This window comes from Hippopotamus amphibius, chromosome 13 (assembly GCF_030028045.1).
Source record: "Hippopotamus amphibius kiboko isolate mHipAmp2 chromosome 13, mHipAmp2.hap2, whole genome shotgun sequence".
NCBI classification, from domain to species: domain Eukaryota; kingdom Metazoa; phylum Chordata; class Mammalia; order Artiodactyla; family Hippopotamidae; genus Hippopotamus; species Hippopotamus amphibius.
Window position 1 is genome coordinate 88732934 of NC_080198.1, and position 16163 is coordinate 88749096.

The window sequence follows — 16163 nt, forward strand, 5'->3', positions numbered from 1 at the left end:
TTTTTAGAATAATATTTATTGTGGTAAAGAATTAACAAAATTTGCCGTTTTAACTATTGTCAATTCAGTGGCGTTAATTACATTAACAGTGTGATGTAACCATTGCCACTGTATGTTTCCAAAACTTGTCATCAGCCCAAACGGAAACTATGTACCCACTATGCCCTGTCGCTCCAGCCCCTGGTTACTTCTAATCTACTTTCTGTGTCTATGAATTTTTTCTGTTTATTTTATATAAATGGAATCACAAAATACTTGTCTTTTTGTATCCCACTACTATCACTTAGCATAGTCTTTTCACCTTTCATCAGTGTTGCAGCACATATCAGAACTTCATTCCTTTTATACATCTGAGGAAAATTCCATTTTATGTATGTATACTACATTTTGTTTATCATGCATCTGTTGATGGACACTTGAATTGTTCCCACCTTTTGGCTATTATGAATAATGCTGCAATGAACATTGGTGTACAAGTATCTGTTTGAGTCCCTGTTTTCATGTCTTCTAGGTATACACCTAGGAGTAACATTGCTAGGCTACATGGTAATCCTATGTTTAGTGTTTTGAGGAACTGCCAAACTGTCTTGCAGTGGCTGTGCCATTTTACATTCATGCCTGCAATGCACAAGCACTTCAATTTCTCCAAATCCTCACCAGCACTTATTTTCTGTTTCCTAAATTTAGTTTTTATTATTATCCCCATCCTAGTAGGTATGAAGTAAGACCTCATTGTAGTTTTGAGGAATTTTACTTAGTTTTCGAATAAAACTATTTTATCAGTTCACCAAGATGATGAAAGGTATTGAAATCAACTTGTCAACAAAATTAATATTTCAAGATATCATATATCAAATAGAGGAGGGGCAAATCATAAAAATAGGCAGACTGAATGGCAGTTGTAGTCCAGGCGGTAGGTGAGAGGTCCTGAATCGGGGTAGTGGCAATATGAAGGAAACGAAGAGATTTAAGAAGTAAACACCAAAAGAGAGTAAGCAGGTGAGATGAATGGACTTGAAGGTTGATTTGAGTTGAGGGATAGGAAGAAGAAAGAGTTAAGTATGATGCTCAGATTTCTCACTTGGGTAACAGGGTGGATGGTGGAGCCATTTTCCAAAATATAAACACCAGGAGGAAGAGCAGGTGTTGAGGTGAAGGTGGATAAAGATAAAAGCTGGATATGTTGAGTTTGAGAAGTCCATGGAACATCCAGATGGAAATACTTATCCAGCAAGCAGTTGGAGCTATGGGACTGAAGTTCAGGAGAGAAACCGGGGCTGGTCGGGGAAAGTTTGGAATTACCTTTTATTCTGTATTCTTGTTTCTGTAACAAGATAAGATCCTTGAGGACATTTCAAATATTTCCTTGTTTCTTTTTCAGACATATAGCAGTTTTTAAAAAGTAATTACTTTTTCTTTTTAAAAATTGCTCTATGGCTGAAAAAAAGATGTTTTAAAATATACAGCATAATGATTTGACTTACATACAGCATGAAATGATTACAATAAATTAGTGAACGTCCATCATCTCATACAGATACAAAATAAAAGAAAAAGGAAAAAAAATTCCATGTGATGAAAACTCTAAGAATTTACTCTCTTAACAACTTTTATATATAACAGGTAGCAGTGTTGATTATATTAATCACGTACATACCATTCCTAGTACTCATTTGTCTTATAACTGGAAGCTTCTACCTTTTGCCCATTTTTGTCCAATCCCCTCCCTCCACACCCTGTCTATGGTAAACACAAATCTGACCTCTTTTCCTGTGAGTTAGTTTGTTTGCTGAGTGTAATTGACTCACTACACTGTGTTAGTTCCATAGTGATTCAGTATTTTCATACATATACAATAATCACCACAATTAGTCTAGTTATCATCTGTCACCATACAAAGATATTATCATACTGTTGACTATGTTCCCCACACTGTCTGTTTCATAACTGTAACTCATCTATGTTACAGCTGGAACTTCGTATAACCTCCCTTATCTATTTCTTTCTTCCCTCCGCCCTCTCCCCTTTGGCAACCACCTGTTTGTTGTTTGTATCTATTTCTGTTTTGTTTTTATTTGTTTGTTTTTTTAGATTCCACATATAAGTGAAATCACACAGTGTTTATCTTCCTCTGTCTGACTTATTTCACTTAGCATAATACTTGCTAGGTCCATCCATGTTGTTGCAATGGCAAGATTTCATGTTTTTTGTGGCTGAGTCATATTCCATTGTATATGTCTTTTTTATCCATTCTGCTGTGGATGGGCACTTGGTTGCTTCCATATCTTGGCCATTGTAAATACTGCTGCAAGGAACATAGGGATGTATATATCCTTTCTGATGAGTGTTTTTGTTTTCTTTGGATAAATACTCAGGAGTGGAATTGCTGGCTCACATGCTAGTTCTAGTTTAATATTTCCAGGAACCGCCATACTGTTTTCCATAGCGGCTACACCAGTTTACATTCCTACCAACAGTTCATGAGGGGTTTTTTTTCTCCACATCCTTGCCAACACTTGTTATTTACTGTCTTTTTTGAAAGTAACCATTCTGACAGGTGGCAAAGAGCACATTACCTATGTTTTCTTCTGTAATTCCTGTGGTTTTAGGTCTTATATTTAAGTATTCAATTCATTTGATTTTTTTATATATGGTGTGAGAAAGTAGAAAGTTTGGGTGTTTTTGCACATAGCTGTCCAGTTTTCCCAACACTATATATTGAAGAGGCTGTATTTTCCCCATTCCATATTCTTGCTTCCTTTGCCATAGATTATTGACCATATAAATGTGGGTTCATTTCTGGGCTGTCTCCTTGTTCCATTGACCTATGTGTTTGTGTTTGTGCTAGTACCATACTGTTTTGATCACTATAGCTTTGTTGACACTTTGAAATCAGGGATCATGATATCTTCAGCTTTGTTCTCAAGATTGTTTGTCTATTCAGGATCTTTTGTGTTTCCATACAAATTTCAGAATTATTTGTTCTAGTTTTGTGAAAAATACCATTGGTATTTTGATAGGGATTGCATTGAATCTGTAGATTGCCTTTGGTAGTATGGTCATTTTAACAATATTAACTCTTCCAACCAGTGAACACAGTATATCTTCCTTTTCCATTTACTTGTGTCATCTTCAGTTTTTCTTCAGTGTCTTACAGTTTTCCTAGTACAGGTCTTTTCCCTCTTTAGTTAGATTTATTCCTAGGAATTTTATTTTTTTGATGCAATTGTAAATACAGTTGTCTTCTTAATTTCTCTTTCTGATAGTTTATTAGCATATAGAGACACAGCAGATTTCTACATTATTAATTTTGCATTCTGCAGTTGTACTGAATTCATTGATGGGGTCTAGTAACTTTTTGGTAGTGTCTTTAAGATTTTCTATATATAGTATCATGCCATCTGCATATAATGGCAATTTTACCTCTTCCCTTCCAATTTGGATACTTTTTATTTCTTGTCTGATTGCTGTGGCTGGAATTTCCAAAACTATGTTGAATAAAAGTGGTGAGAGTGGGAATCATTGACTTGTTTCTGATTTTAGAAGAAATGCTTTCAGCTTTTCAATATAGAGTATGATGTTGACCTTAAGTTTGTTATATATGGCCTTTATTATGTTGAAGTATGTTCCCTGTATACCCACTGTGCTGAAAGTTTTTTTTTCATATATGGATGTTGAACTTTATCAAAAGATTTTTCTGCATCTATTGAGCTGATTATATGATTTTTAGTCTTCAATTTGTTAATGTGGTATATCACATTGATTTGTGGATGTTGAACCATCCTCGTATCCTTGGAATAAATCCCCCTTGATCATGGTATATGATCCTTTCTAAGTAATATTGAATTTGGTTTGATGTTTTGTTGAGGATTTTTGTATTTATATTCATCAGTGATATCGGCTTGTAATTTTCTTTTTTTTTTGTTCTGTCTTTGTTTGGTTTGGGTATCAGGGGGATGCTGGCTTTGCAGAATGAGTTCAGAAGCATCCCTTCATCTTAAAATTGTTTGGAATAGTTTGAGAGGCTAGGCATTTATTTTCTTCAAATGTTTAGTAGAATTTATCTGTGAAGCCATTTGTCCCTGGAGTTTTGTTTGATGGGAGTTTTTTAAATTACTGATTCAATTTCATTACTGATAATTGATCTGTTCACATTTTGCATTTTTTCTGGTCTTGGGGGATTGTATGTTTCTAGGGATTTACCTATTTCTTCTAGATTTGTCCATTTTATTGGCATATAATTGTTGATAATAATCTCCTACAATCCTTTGTGTTTCTGTGGTGTTGGTTATAATTACTTCTTCACTTCTGACTTTATTTATTTGGACCTTCTCTTTTTCTTTGAGTCTAGCTAAAGTTTTATCAATTTTGTTTACCTCTTCAAAGAAGCAGCTTAGTTTCATTGATCTTTTCTCTTTTTTTTTGGTCTTATTCTTGTTTTAGTCTATTTCATTCATTTCTGTTCTGATCTTTGTGGGTCCTTTGGCTGGTGCCAGCTTGTTAGTGGGTAGGGCTGGGGTCTTGGGAGACCTGGGTTTGGTTTTGGCTGCTGGTGGGAGTGGCTGGGTCCTGGAGTGACTAGCTGTGAGTCCCAGGGCAGCTGGCTGTGGGGCCTGGATGATGCTAGGGCTGGTGATGACCAGCTGGGGGGCAGATAAGCCCCTAGTTCTAGTAGGCTAGAAGGAGGAATCCAAACTGGCACTTGGCAGCAACAGTGTCCTCGTAGTAGAATGATGCTTCCCAAAATGGCTGCCACCAATATTTATGTCCCCAGGGGGAGTTCCAGTTGCCTCCTGCCTCTCTGGGAGGTTCTCCAAGTTCAAGTGGGTCGGACCCAGGTTCCTTTAAAATTATTGCCTCTGGTCTGGGTCTTGGAACATTATATGCATCCTTTAAGAGTGGAGTCTATTTCCTACAGCCCTCCAGTTCCCTTGTGTGCAAGCCCCACTCCCCTTCAGAGTCAGATTTGTAGGGACTCACCTTCCCAATGTAGGACCCCCTGGGCTGATGTGGGACCTAGTCCCCTCACTCTTTGGGGAGAGTCTCTGCAATTGCAATTATCCTCCTATTTGTGGGTCACCTACCTGGGGGTATGGGTCTTGACTATACTGTGTCTCTGCCCCCTCTAACCCTCCTACCCTTCCTTATATCTTTAGTTGTGGAAAATCTTTCCTGCTAGTTTTCAGGTTGTTCTCATCAATAGTTTCTCTGTAAATATTTGCAGTTTCAGTGTGCCCATGGGAGGAGGGAAGCTCAGGGTCTTCCTTCTCTGCCATCTTGGCTATTCTCCAGTCATACAGCAAATTTTAATGGAGAATCTTTTATACATGAAGCATTGTACTAGGTTTAAAACAAATTAGTTAAAAGATAAATAAGGTACAGTCCTTGCCTTCAGAGAATTTATAATCTAGTAAGGGCAAAATAAAATATGAAAATAAATATAGAGATTAAATGATTTAATGCATAGAGAAAAGTATTATTTATTCTGAGTATATCTTAGAATAACTCATACTTAAAAGGACCTCAGTACATCTTTATTAACTGAATGATCTAATCAGAGTGGCTGCATAATTTGTTGGACCCCATGTAACATGAAAATCTGAGGTTCCTGTTCAAAATTCAGGAAAAAAAAATTGCCCATTAAAGGTTCACATAAACTACCATAATTCGGCAAGTTGTTTTCTATTTGCTGTTTAATGTTGTTCTAAGTTAAGAAATTAAAAACTTGAATTATGAGCATGAATCTTACCATTTAACTTTATATTGCATGATAATAGGTTAAAGTGCAAATATCAGAGCATCTTACTCATGCAGAATCACTGAAAGTATACAATTTGAATTTTGTGGCTGATTCCCTCAAAGAGTTCTTAAAACTGGTCAGATGAGGTAAACACAACCCAGACTCAGGAGGGCTGGAAGGAGGGAGAGAGGATTCTGTGTAGGACACAGAGATACTGGAGAGGAAAGTGCTTGTTCTCATGGGTACCTGAGGCCCATGCTCTGCCACATAGGCCTGTTTCCCTTCCTACCAGCAGCCAAACCTCTGAGCTGTGCCTCAGCTGGGGGCCAGGTCTGTGAAAGTTAAGCCAGGAGGAGCATCTCCTTTCTGCAGTGACACACAGGAGACCACGCGAGAATCTTGAAGCCTCCACTCTAGGAGGAGTGTGGTACCCGGATCAGATCTGAATGTGTGAGGAGTTTCCCCTGCTGAGAGGGGCTCTGGCCATCCGTTTGCAACACACACCATGGTGCCTCCAGCCTCGGTCATGTTCTGCCCTGAGATGCCACGTGGTGTGCTTGCCTGACCCCAGTCCTTGTCCGTGCCCTCCCTGGGATGGAGGACAACTGGGGTCACAGGATGGAGGCTGGGCAGGGCCAGGGCACCAGGGCTCAAGAGGTGGCATGAGCCAGGCTGCAAGCGCCCAACACATTTTCCATTGTCCCATCAGACTTCATTTACAAAAAATATTCAAAGAAAAATTTTAAGACTTTCAAGAGGGTGAAGCAAAGAGGATTAAACCCTAAGTATGGGGCCATCTGAATATGGGGCCCTATGTGACTGTGCTGGTTACATGCCCGTGAAACTGGACCTGGATGTCATCCACTCCTAGCAATGAAGCAGGTTATTAGGTTTATGGCTCCATGTGTCCCAGGCCCTTGACTCCACGCTACCTTGTTTGGAGAACCAGGACTAGGATCTCCCTCACCTTGAAGGTGAGCAGAAACATGCCCAGGACCATGGGGGGAAAAGTAAAAATGGGAGGAGTTACTCTAAAAGGAAAATAAATGCCCCTCATCAGTCAAGTTCGTCCAGTACACTTACTAAGAGAATTCCTGGAAACACGTGAGGTTACATGCAAAACACCCCAGAACTGAACCTACGTGTTGGAATAGATGTGTGTTCGCCCCTCTCTCTCTTCTCTGCTTTCACATTTAATTTTTCCTAGTAGGGAAAAATATAAATAAACCAGAAACACACATAAAATGTGGGTGTATTAAGTCTAAACTAAACATTTTGTTTGGAGGGAGGGATAAGGGATTAGGAATAGCTCCTTTCCCTACTAGGAAGTTTTTAACTTCCTGGCTTCCTGTGGGTAAAAGGAGTTGTTTTTCTCCCTCCTTCCCTCTCTCTCTCTCTTTTCCCCCACTCCTTCCTCCCTTCCCAGTTTCCTCATTAATCCTGGCAGCTGTAATTGGTATACTGAATCCATGTACCTGATTTAAAAGAGAAAGTAGGTGGAGAAGTTTTCTGGTCCGGCCCAGCTCATTTTTCCTCTCTCTGATTATCTAACGTAGATGCTCTACACACTCAATTGTAAGGATAAGTTCTTCCATTTCTGGGCTCAGTCTCTCTGAAACTCTGAGGCAGATGGACCTCTGCCACTTTTTGGGAGCTCTGGCCTTTTGGGAGTACTGCTCTCATCAAAAATACTTGAGAAGAGCATCACCTTTGAGGAAGCATGATTCTCACGTCTTGCCTCCTCCCTTCTTCAGCCTCACGCACAGCTCTTCCCCACCCCCCAACTCTGTGACCCCATTTCCAGGATAGGTAGTGCTCTCTTGAGTCATTCTTTCTGTTTCCAGTTGGCTCACATGAATAGTGACTCAGAAAAGCTGAACAGCCCTCTTTTCTCTGAAAGATCTCATGGTTAGATTCAGTGAGCAGCTTCCGGGCGTCTTTCTATCCTTCCGTTGCAGAGTGTCATTCTGTGCAGCCCTGGGGGTTTTCCCTGTTCTAAACGTCTGGTTGTGAATGGTTACCATGAGAGCGAGTGATTCACCACTGTTTAATATACCAAGGGGTAGGCGAGGTTCTGTGACATCAGCTGCTGCTGGGTGCTTGGAACCAGACCCACGCCCACTTACACCCACACTGTTTTGCTTTTGTCATTCAGAGCTGGAAGCGCTGAATGCAGCAGGATCCCAGGTACTATAACACCATGTCTCCGTGTAATGTTTTCCACTGACTCTCTTCAGAGAGTCAGAGAAATGCATGGCCCAACTGGGGTTCCAATGTGGTGTGATGCATGCGTACTCAGTATTCTAAGCTGTGTCATCGGATCTGAGGGCATTTTTGTCTTTCCTTTCCCCTCACCCTTTCTCACTGACCCAGATCTTCACCAGGGAACAAAGAAATAGTGGGCAGTGTTTCTTAGCCAGTTCCTTAACGGAGCTCAGACACCATCCATCGACTCCACTGACAGTCCCAGATGAGGCTCATCATTCATGTGGCCACCTGAGAGCTCTATTTAAAACTGGACAGCAGGGCAAAGGGCTGACATACTGGGCCTCTGACTGTTTTGACTGGTCGGCCAGACAGCCGATTGTCCAGATAAAAGAGAATTCTTCACATCCGTCTTACTTTCAAGCAGGCTCTGGAGCCAACTATTAGCTCTGTAATCTTGAGAATATTATTTCAATTCTGTGTCTGTTTTCTCAACTATAAAATGGAGATAATAATAGGACTCCCTTCTCTCCCTTCCTCCCTCCCTCCCTCCCTTCCTTCCTTCCTTTATTTATTTTTTTGCCGCACTGCACATCTTGTGGGATTTTCCCCAACCAGGGATCAAACCCGTGGCTCCTGCAATGGAAACATGGAGTTCTAATCACTGGACCACCAGGGATTTCCCAGGACTTCCTTTAAATGCTGATTAATGAGGACTGAAAAAGTTAATCCATGTAAGGCACTTATATCAATCGTTGGCCCATAGTAAAATTCTTTATAAATATTAGTGATGATTAATATCCTTACTAAGCTTATAGCATCCTAAGCTGCAGACATATAAGTAACATCACAGCCTACCTAGGAGATGAAAGCATAGACTTTGGAAAGTTCTGTACCTTGAGTTGAAAATACTATGACTGGCCATCAGAGTCATTCCCATCCATAAGCACTTGAGCACTCTTTGAACATATGCTCTCTACCTGCAGTTGGACTTAAAAAGATGCTTGTGGGGCTAGGACTGAATCATATTTAACCTTACTTCCAGCTCTCTTCCACAAAGCCTGGCATGTTATAGATGCTCAGTTGAATTGGCATTGAGGGCCGTTATTTGGAATCTTTGCTATGAAAATGCTTGGCTGTGCAGTGCTGACTGCTCTGTCACACAGTGGAGGTTGATTTCAGGCACTAGTAGATCCAGAATTCCTGACTAATATGATGTAAGTATCCCAAAGAGCATAGAGTTTTTTGTTTTTATTTTTAACCTGTTTCTCCAGTGTCTAGAACAGTACCTGGCACACTATCAGGGTTCAATAAATACTTGTTGAAGGTATAAATACATGAAAACATTGGAAGGGCTTTAGGAGGTAATGTGTTTAGAAGGGGGCACAAAGGGACCGACTTTAAGTCACATTTGTTAAAGTCTACATTTTCAACTTAGGTTTTATTTTGTAGTTTTTATTGTGATTAAATATGCATAACAAAAAATTTACCATTTTAACAGTTTTTAGGTATACAGTTCAGTGGCATTAGGTACATTTATGTTGTTGTGCAACCATCTCCATTATCCATCTTCAGAAATGTTTCAACTTCCCAAACTGAAATTCTCTACCTGTTAAACACTAAGTTCCTATTTCCCCCTACTCCCACCCCTGGCAACAACTATTTAATTTTCTGTGTCTCTAAATCTGACTACTCTAGGTATCTCATATAAGTGAAATCATGTAATAGTTGTCATTCTGTTTCTGGCTTATTTCATTCAGCACGATGTTGTCAAGGTTTATTCATGTAGCATGTACCAAAATATCATTCCTTTTTGTGACTTCATGATACTCCATTGCATGTGTATACACCATATATACATGTTGTTCCATTTGTCTTAGTCAGTTTGGGCTGCTGTAATTACCATAGACTGGGTAGCTAAAACTGTAAAAGTGTATTTCTCATACTTCTTGAGTCTGGGAGTAGATCAAGGTGCCAGCAGATCCTATGTCTGGCTGAAGTCCACTTCCTGGTTTGCAGATGGCTGTCTTCTCATTGTACCTCCACATGGTGGAGAGTGGACAGAGGGAGCAAACTCTAGTGTCTCTTCCAATAAGGACACTAATCTCATTCATGAGGGTTCCATCCTTATGACCTAATTACCTTCCGAAGACCCTACCTATTAATACCATCGCATTAGGGGTAAGGATTTCAACATATGAATTTGGGAAAAGGGCACAATTATTTAATCTACAATGCCATTCATCTGTCAGTGGATATTTGGGCTGCTTCCACTTCCATTACTGTAATAATGCTGCCTATGAACATGGGTATACATATATTTGTTTTGGTCCTTGCTTTCAATTAGTTTGAGTATGTACCCAGAATTCTATGTTTGATTTTTTAAAAGAAACCACCATACTGCTTTCCACAGTGATTGAACCATTTTACATTCCTGTCAGCAATGCATAAGAGTTCCAATTTCTTCAATCCTCACCTACATTTGTTATGGAAAGCCTGATGGGTGTGAAGTGTTATCTCATTGTAGTTGATCTGCATTTCTGTGATGATTACTGATGTTGAGCATCTTTTTGTGTATATTGATCATTTGTGTATCTTCTTGGGAGAAATGTCTCCTGAAGTCCTTCACCCATTTTTTAATTGGGTTGTGTTTTGCTGTTGAAAAAAATAGTTGTTTTACATTTTTTGTCTAGTAAATCTGATGCATGTGCTTTTTAAGGGATGTATCTTGCCACTTTATTTTCTTCTTTGGAATGGGCCATATTTTCCCATTTCTTTGCATACCTTGTGATTTTTTAAGTGTTGAAAATTGGGCATATGGAGAAACAGCAATCTCTCCCAGTCATTGTAGACTGGCTCTGTGCTGGGGTAGTACTTCACTAATTAGCTAGATGTGCTCTGGGCCTTGGGATAAGCTTGAGTTGAAAACTTAAGGTCTTTACTGAGCATAGGTTTTGTCTGGGCCCATGCATAACTTTTAAAATCACTCCCCCACCCCACCCCCAACACAAGGCCACTTTTGAATGTTTTACTTCTCCAAAGTGTCACCCAGCATCTCCTCAGGGCCTTTGATGGCCTATTATATGTCTCCACCAGTAATCTCTTGCCCCGCGCACCTACTAGCCTTGGTCTCCTTGTAGCTTTTGTGAGCAGCTCCTATTCCTTCTCCCCAGCTGAGCTTTAAGTTAGAAGAAATAGAGACCAGGCATTCAGGTAGACCCCAGACAGGTTAGAATGTTGCAGGTAAGGCCTGTTCTGACCCTCTGGTTCATGGGAATTGGAAACTGGGAGGCTGCCTTTTCCAAACCAAGACTCTGCCTCATCCAGGGGCTCTGCCTCGCCCAGGAGGTGGTAGGGCAAGGGCAAGAAAAACAGCACAAAATTTCCTACCATTTTGAATGTGTTTTTTTCTTTTTTTCCTTTTTAAAAAAATATTATTTATTTATTTATTTATTTATTTATTGGCTGTGTTGGGTCTTCATTGCTCTGCGCGGGCTTTCTCTAGTTGCGGTGAGTGGGGGCTACTCTTCATTGTGATGCACGGGCTTCTCATTGCGATGGCTTCTCTTGTTGTGGAGCATGGGCTCTAGGCACATGGGCTTCAGTAGTTGTGACACGTAGGCTCAATAGTTGTGGCTTGTGGCCTCTAGATTGCAGGCTCAGTTGTTGTGGCACACGAGCTTAGTTGCTCCTCGGAATGTGGGATCTTCCTGGCCCAGGGATTGAACCTGTGTCCCCTGCATTGACAGTCGAATTCTTTTTTTTTAATACATTTATTTTATTTATTTATTTATTTTATTGGCTGGGTTGGGTCTTTTTTTGCTGTGCGCGGGCTTTCTTTAGTTGCAGTGAGTGGGGGCTAGTCTTCGTTGTGGTGCGCAGGCTCCTCATTGCCGTGGCTTCTCTTGTTGCAGAGCATGGGCTCTAGGCACATGGGCTTCAGTAATTGCAGCACACGGGCTCAATAGTTGTGGCTCATGGGCTTAGTTGCTCTGCGGCATGTGGGATCTTCCTGGAGCAGGGATCGAACTCATGTCCCCTGCATTGGCAGGCGGATTCTTAACCACTGCGCCACCTAGGAAGCCCCAGCAGGTAGATTCTTGACCACTGTGCCACCAGGTAAGCCTGAATGTGGCTTTTTCTTGATTGCGTGTTCTTTTGGTTGCTGGTAGACCTTTGACCTCTCTCCTAGCACTCTTTTAAGGCTGTGTGTGTGTGTGTGTGTGTGTGTGTGTGTGTGTGTGTGTGTGTGTGTGTGTAATGTTTCTGTGGGGAAGTGATGGCTCAGAGACTCCTAGTCCATCATTTGTTGACATCACTCTTCATCTTAGGTTTTTAGACTTCATTTAGAGGGAGCTTTGGGGGAGTATTGATGGAAATTGATATTTTTTGTTACCTTCTCACTGAAGTTACTTACTCTTAGACACTATGCCAGATGTCAAGATTTTGAAGCCATAAATCAAACTAGAAGGCAAAGTAAAGAGTATATAGAGAGCCACATTTGGAGCTGGGAGAAAGCCTTTCTAACCTCTGCTATGAGAACATCACTGAGGGCGTTACTCACATGATCAACGTGTTCTTTATGAGATCCCAGGGGAGAGATTTTTCTTTTTACCTGATAGGGTTAAAAATACACAAATATTCTCTGAATGTTCTCTGAAAAGGCATCAAGACTTTTCTCACATTCATTTGCCTCATGAGGAAACTGAAAGTTAATAGAAGTTTTAGGCAGGACTCTTCTTCCCACTCTACCATGCTGTCCCTCCTGTCTTCCCTAGAAAAGGAAGATTCCTTTGTAGCTGAAAGTGGACTCTTATTTGCTCATGTATCCCAGGCATGGTGCCTGGCGCATAGTAGGTGTTCAATAAATATTTGTGGAATGATAATTGGAATTATCATATATGTTGTATGTTGAGATTAACATATACACACTACTATATATAAAATAGATAACTGGCAAGGAGCTACTGTATAGCACAGGGAACTCTACTCACTATTTTGTAATAACCTATAAAGGAAGAAAAAATGTATATAACTGAATACACCTGAAATGAACACAGTATTATAAACCAACTAGACTTCAATTAAAAAAATATATTTGTGGAATGAATAAGTGAATGTGAGGGGCCAGTTTTCCTTAGTATGAGGAAAAAAAGAGGACTTGAAAAATCTTTTGAAATTTTTGTTTAGTGAACTTTATAGTGAAGTATACATACAGTAGAGGGCACTTCTGCTAAGTAACTAGATTGGGTAGTTTTCCCATAAACATATCCATGTAACCAGCTCCCAGATACAGAAGCAAAACTCCCTCTGACAGTCAATACCCACCACTAACCCCAGCTTCTCTCTGAAGGGTAACAACTACCCTGATTTCTTAGCCCCATGGCTTGCATTTGCCTGTTCTTGAACTTCCTGTGGATTAAATAAGTACTTTTTTGTTTTTGGCTTTTCGGTTCTTGTTCAACATTTTGCGAGATTCCTCTATGTTGTTGACTGAAGTTGTAGTCGAACTTTGTTACCTTTGGAAACTCTAAAAACATTTTAGTTTACAGTTAATCAATGCCAGGTAAAATCCCAAATTTATGGAATAATAACCTTCACTAACCACCATTTACTGAGTGCATAGTGACAGACATTGTGCTGAGAGTTGACATTCACGGATAATCTTACTTAAGCCTTTCAACGGTTTCCTGAGGTGTAGATGTCATTCTCCCCAGTTTCTTGATACACAGAGATGTTAACTAGCTTGCTAGTTAATTAAGGCTCATAATTGATGGAACCCTCATTTGAACCTAGGCCCAGCAGTCAGCCACTCACATGTTTACACTGAATGCTACTCTCATTTGCCTCTTTCATATAGGATTCCTTTAAGAAACTGTTTTTATTTATATTTTAAATAAACTTATTTATTTTATTTATTTATTGGCTGTGTTGGGTCTTTGTTGCTGCACACAGGCTTTCTCTAGTTGCGGTGAGCAGGGGCTACTCTTTGTTGCAGTGTGCGGGCTTCTCATTGCGGTGGCTTCTCTTGTTGTGGAGCACAGGCTCTAGGCACATAGGCTTCAGTAGTTGTGGCACATGGGCTCAAGAGTTGTGGCTTGCAGGCTCTAGAGCGCAGGCTCAGCAGTTGTGGCACATGGGCTCAGTTGCTCCATGGCACGTGGGATCTTCCCAGCCCAGGGCTTGAACCCATGTCCCCTGCATTGGCAGGCAGATTCTTAACCACTGCGCCACCAGTGAAGCCCAAGAAACTGGTTTTAAATGAATATGCACTTAGGTCAAACCAGCAGAAACAGTGGGATGGTACTGATTTCGAGATGACTGTCTTTTAGCTATCTGCATCGCGTGACTGGACAGCTTCCCAGGGCCTCTTTCCTGTCTTGAACTATATACATGCTGACCCTTTGGGTCCTTTGCCCTCTTGTCACCAAGACTGATTCAGGGACCCAGAGCTCAGGAGAAGAGGAAGAGTGGACCTGGCCCCGGCCTGTGTGCTACAGATTTCAGCCTCAGGATAGAGGCAGAAAGAATTGTCTCCAGTCATGTCCTGTGTCTTTGGGTCCCAATAGTCACAGGCCACAGACCCAGCTAGAGGTCAGCTCCACACCAGCTGTTCTCAATATCTGTGTAGGAGGTGGTGACCTTGGTTTGAATCAGCCCCAGTTGAGAACTGGATTCCTTTGTCGAGTGGTGAGCTCCATCTGTGGAACTTTTCTCCAGAGGCAAACTCTCCCACCCTGGGATGTACTGCACTTACTTCCCAGCTGTTATCAACACACCATTCAGAAGGATGCAAAATTTTTATTCTTGGTAGATTTTCCTTGGGCCAACATTTGGCCATCTCCATTTTCATAGGCATTAAATAGTCCAGGCTCACTTTGACTCCTGCCTTTGCATTCATTTGTGGAAGATGTCAGCAAGCATGGACTGAGATGTCTCTATGACACCAGCAAAGGCTATACTTACCCCCTTTCCTTGCGACTCACAATGACCTGTCCTTTTGTGAGGCAGGATACACTTTAAGTGTCCATTCTCCTTTTCCCTTCAATTTTTTATTTTAAAAAGTTTTATTTGCTGATTTTACAGATTTTGCCAGCATTTAACTCCTAGTTTAGATTTTTCACTTCCCCAGTCTTGGGGGAAAATGCATGCCCTCTCTCTTAGGTGCTTTTCCTAATTGTCTTATTCAAGCCTTCAGCCTTTGGGGTGACTTCTCTCAGTGTCATCAGTTTCCTCTGTCAGTTCAACACTTTTCCTTAATCTCTCTGCTGCTTTTAAAGATGTAAACTCTCTGGGGTTTTATGATTGTGGCCTTTGGTTATTTCCTCTGCTGATATTACTGTTTAAAAAGTATCTTTCTCCAGCCTCTCCCCTTTTCTTGTCCACTTCCTCTTGTCTCAGAGAATGATTTTAAACCAGTAAGCACAAATTCATACTCCCCACAGCCTCTCTAATTGTCTGGAAGAGCCAAGCCTCTTTTGCACCAGGCATCTTGCTGGACACATTCCCGTGCTTAGCCCATGGGATCCTCATGGTCGCCTTTGCCAGAGACCTGCTACTACTGCGGCTTAATAGAGATGGGGAAACTGTGCCAAAAAACAGAGCTTGGAATCAAACTCAGGTTTACATAGAGCCAATATTTTGTCCGCTTTACCCTGTTGCCTCCAAGTCCTTTTTTACATTTGGTAATTGTAAAAGAAAACTTCTCAGAGGAGAAGGGTCCCATTCTATAGTTTGTAGAGGGAGTTTCCTAAAATAGAGGGCCCATGGGACAGTATCTCTCTACGCATTCACCTAACCAAACACCTCCATCCTTCAAAGCCCAGCTCAGATCTCACCTCTTCTATGCAGCCTCCACTGGGAATGGCCCCTCCCAGGGCCCCCTTGTTCCTCTGAATAGCAGAGAGGCTTGTTTGATCACATATTTGGCAGCTACTTATTTCACATTCTTATTTCATTGTTTATACTAAGGCATGTCCCCTCTCCCATCCTCAACCGCTTAAGGGTGGTGGTTCTTTCATGTGCTTTCATTTCTCTTCTAAGTTGCCCTGAACATACTTTGCACCTAGGAAATATATTTGGATAAACTGGATTATTATGTAGATTCTGGCTATTCTTTCATTTTGCGTTTTGTCTATTTTTTTCCCTTTCAAGTCCAAAGATTTACTCTTGAGTTTCCCCCCTTCCTTGACACTGGCAAAGCCCTTTTAGGTTTCCA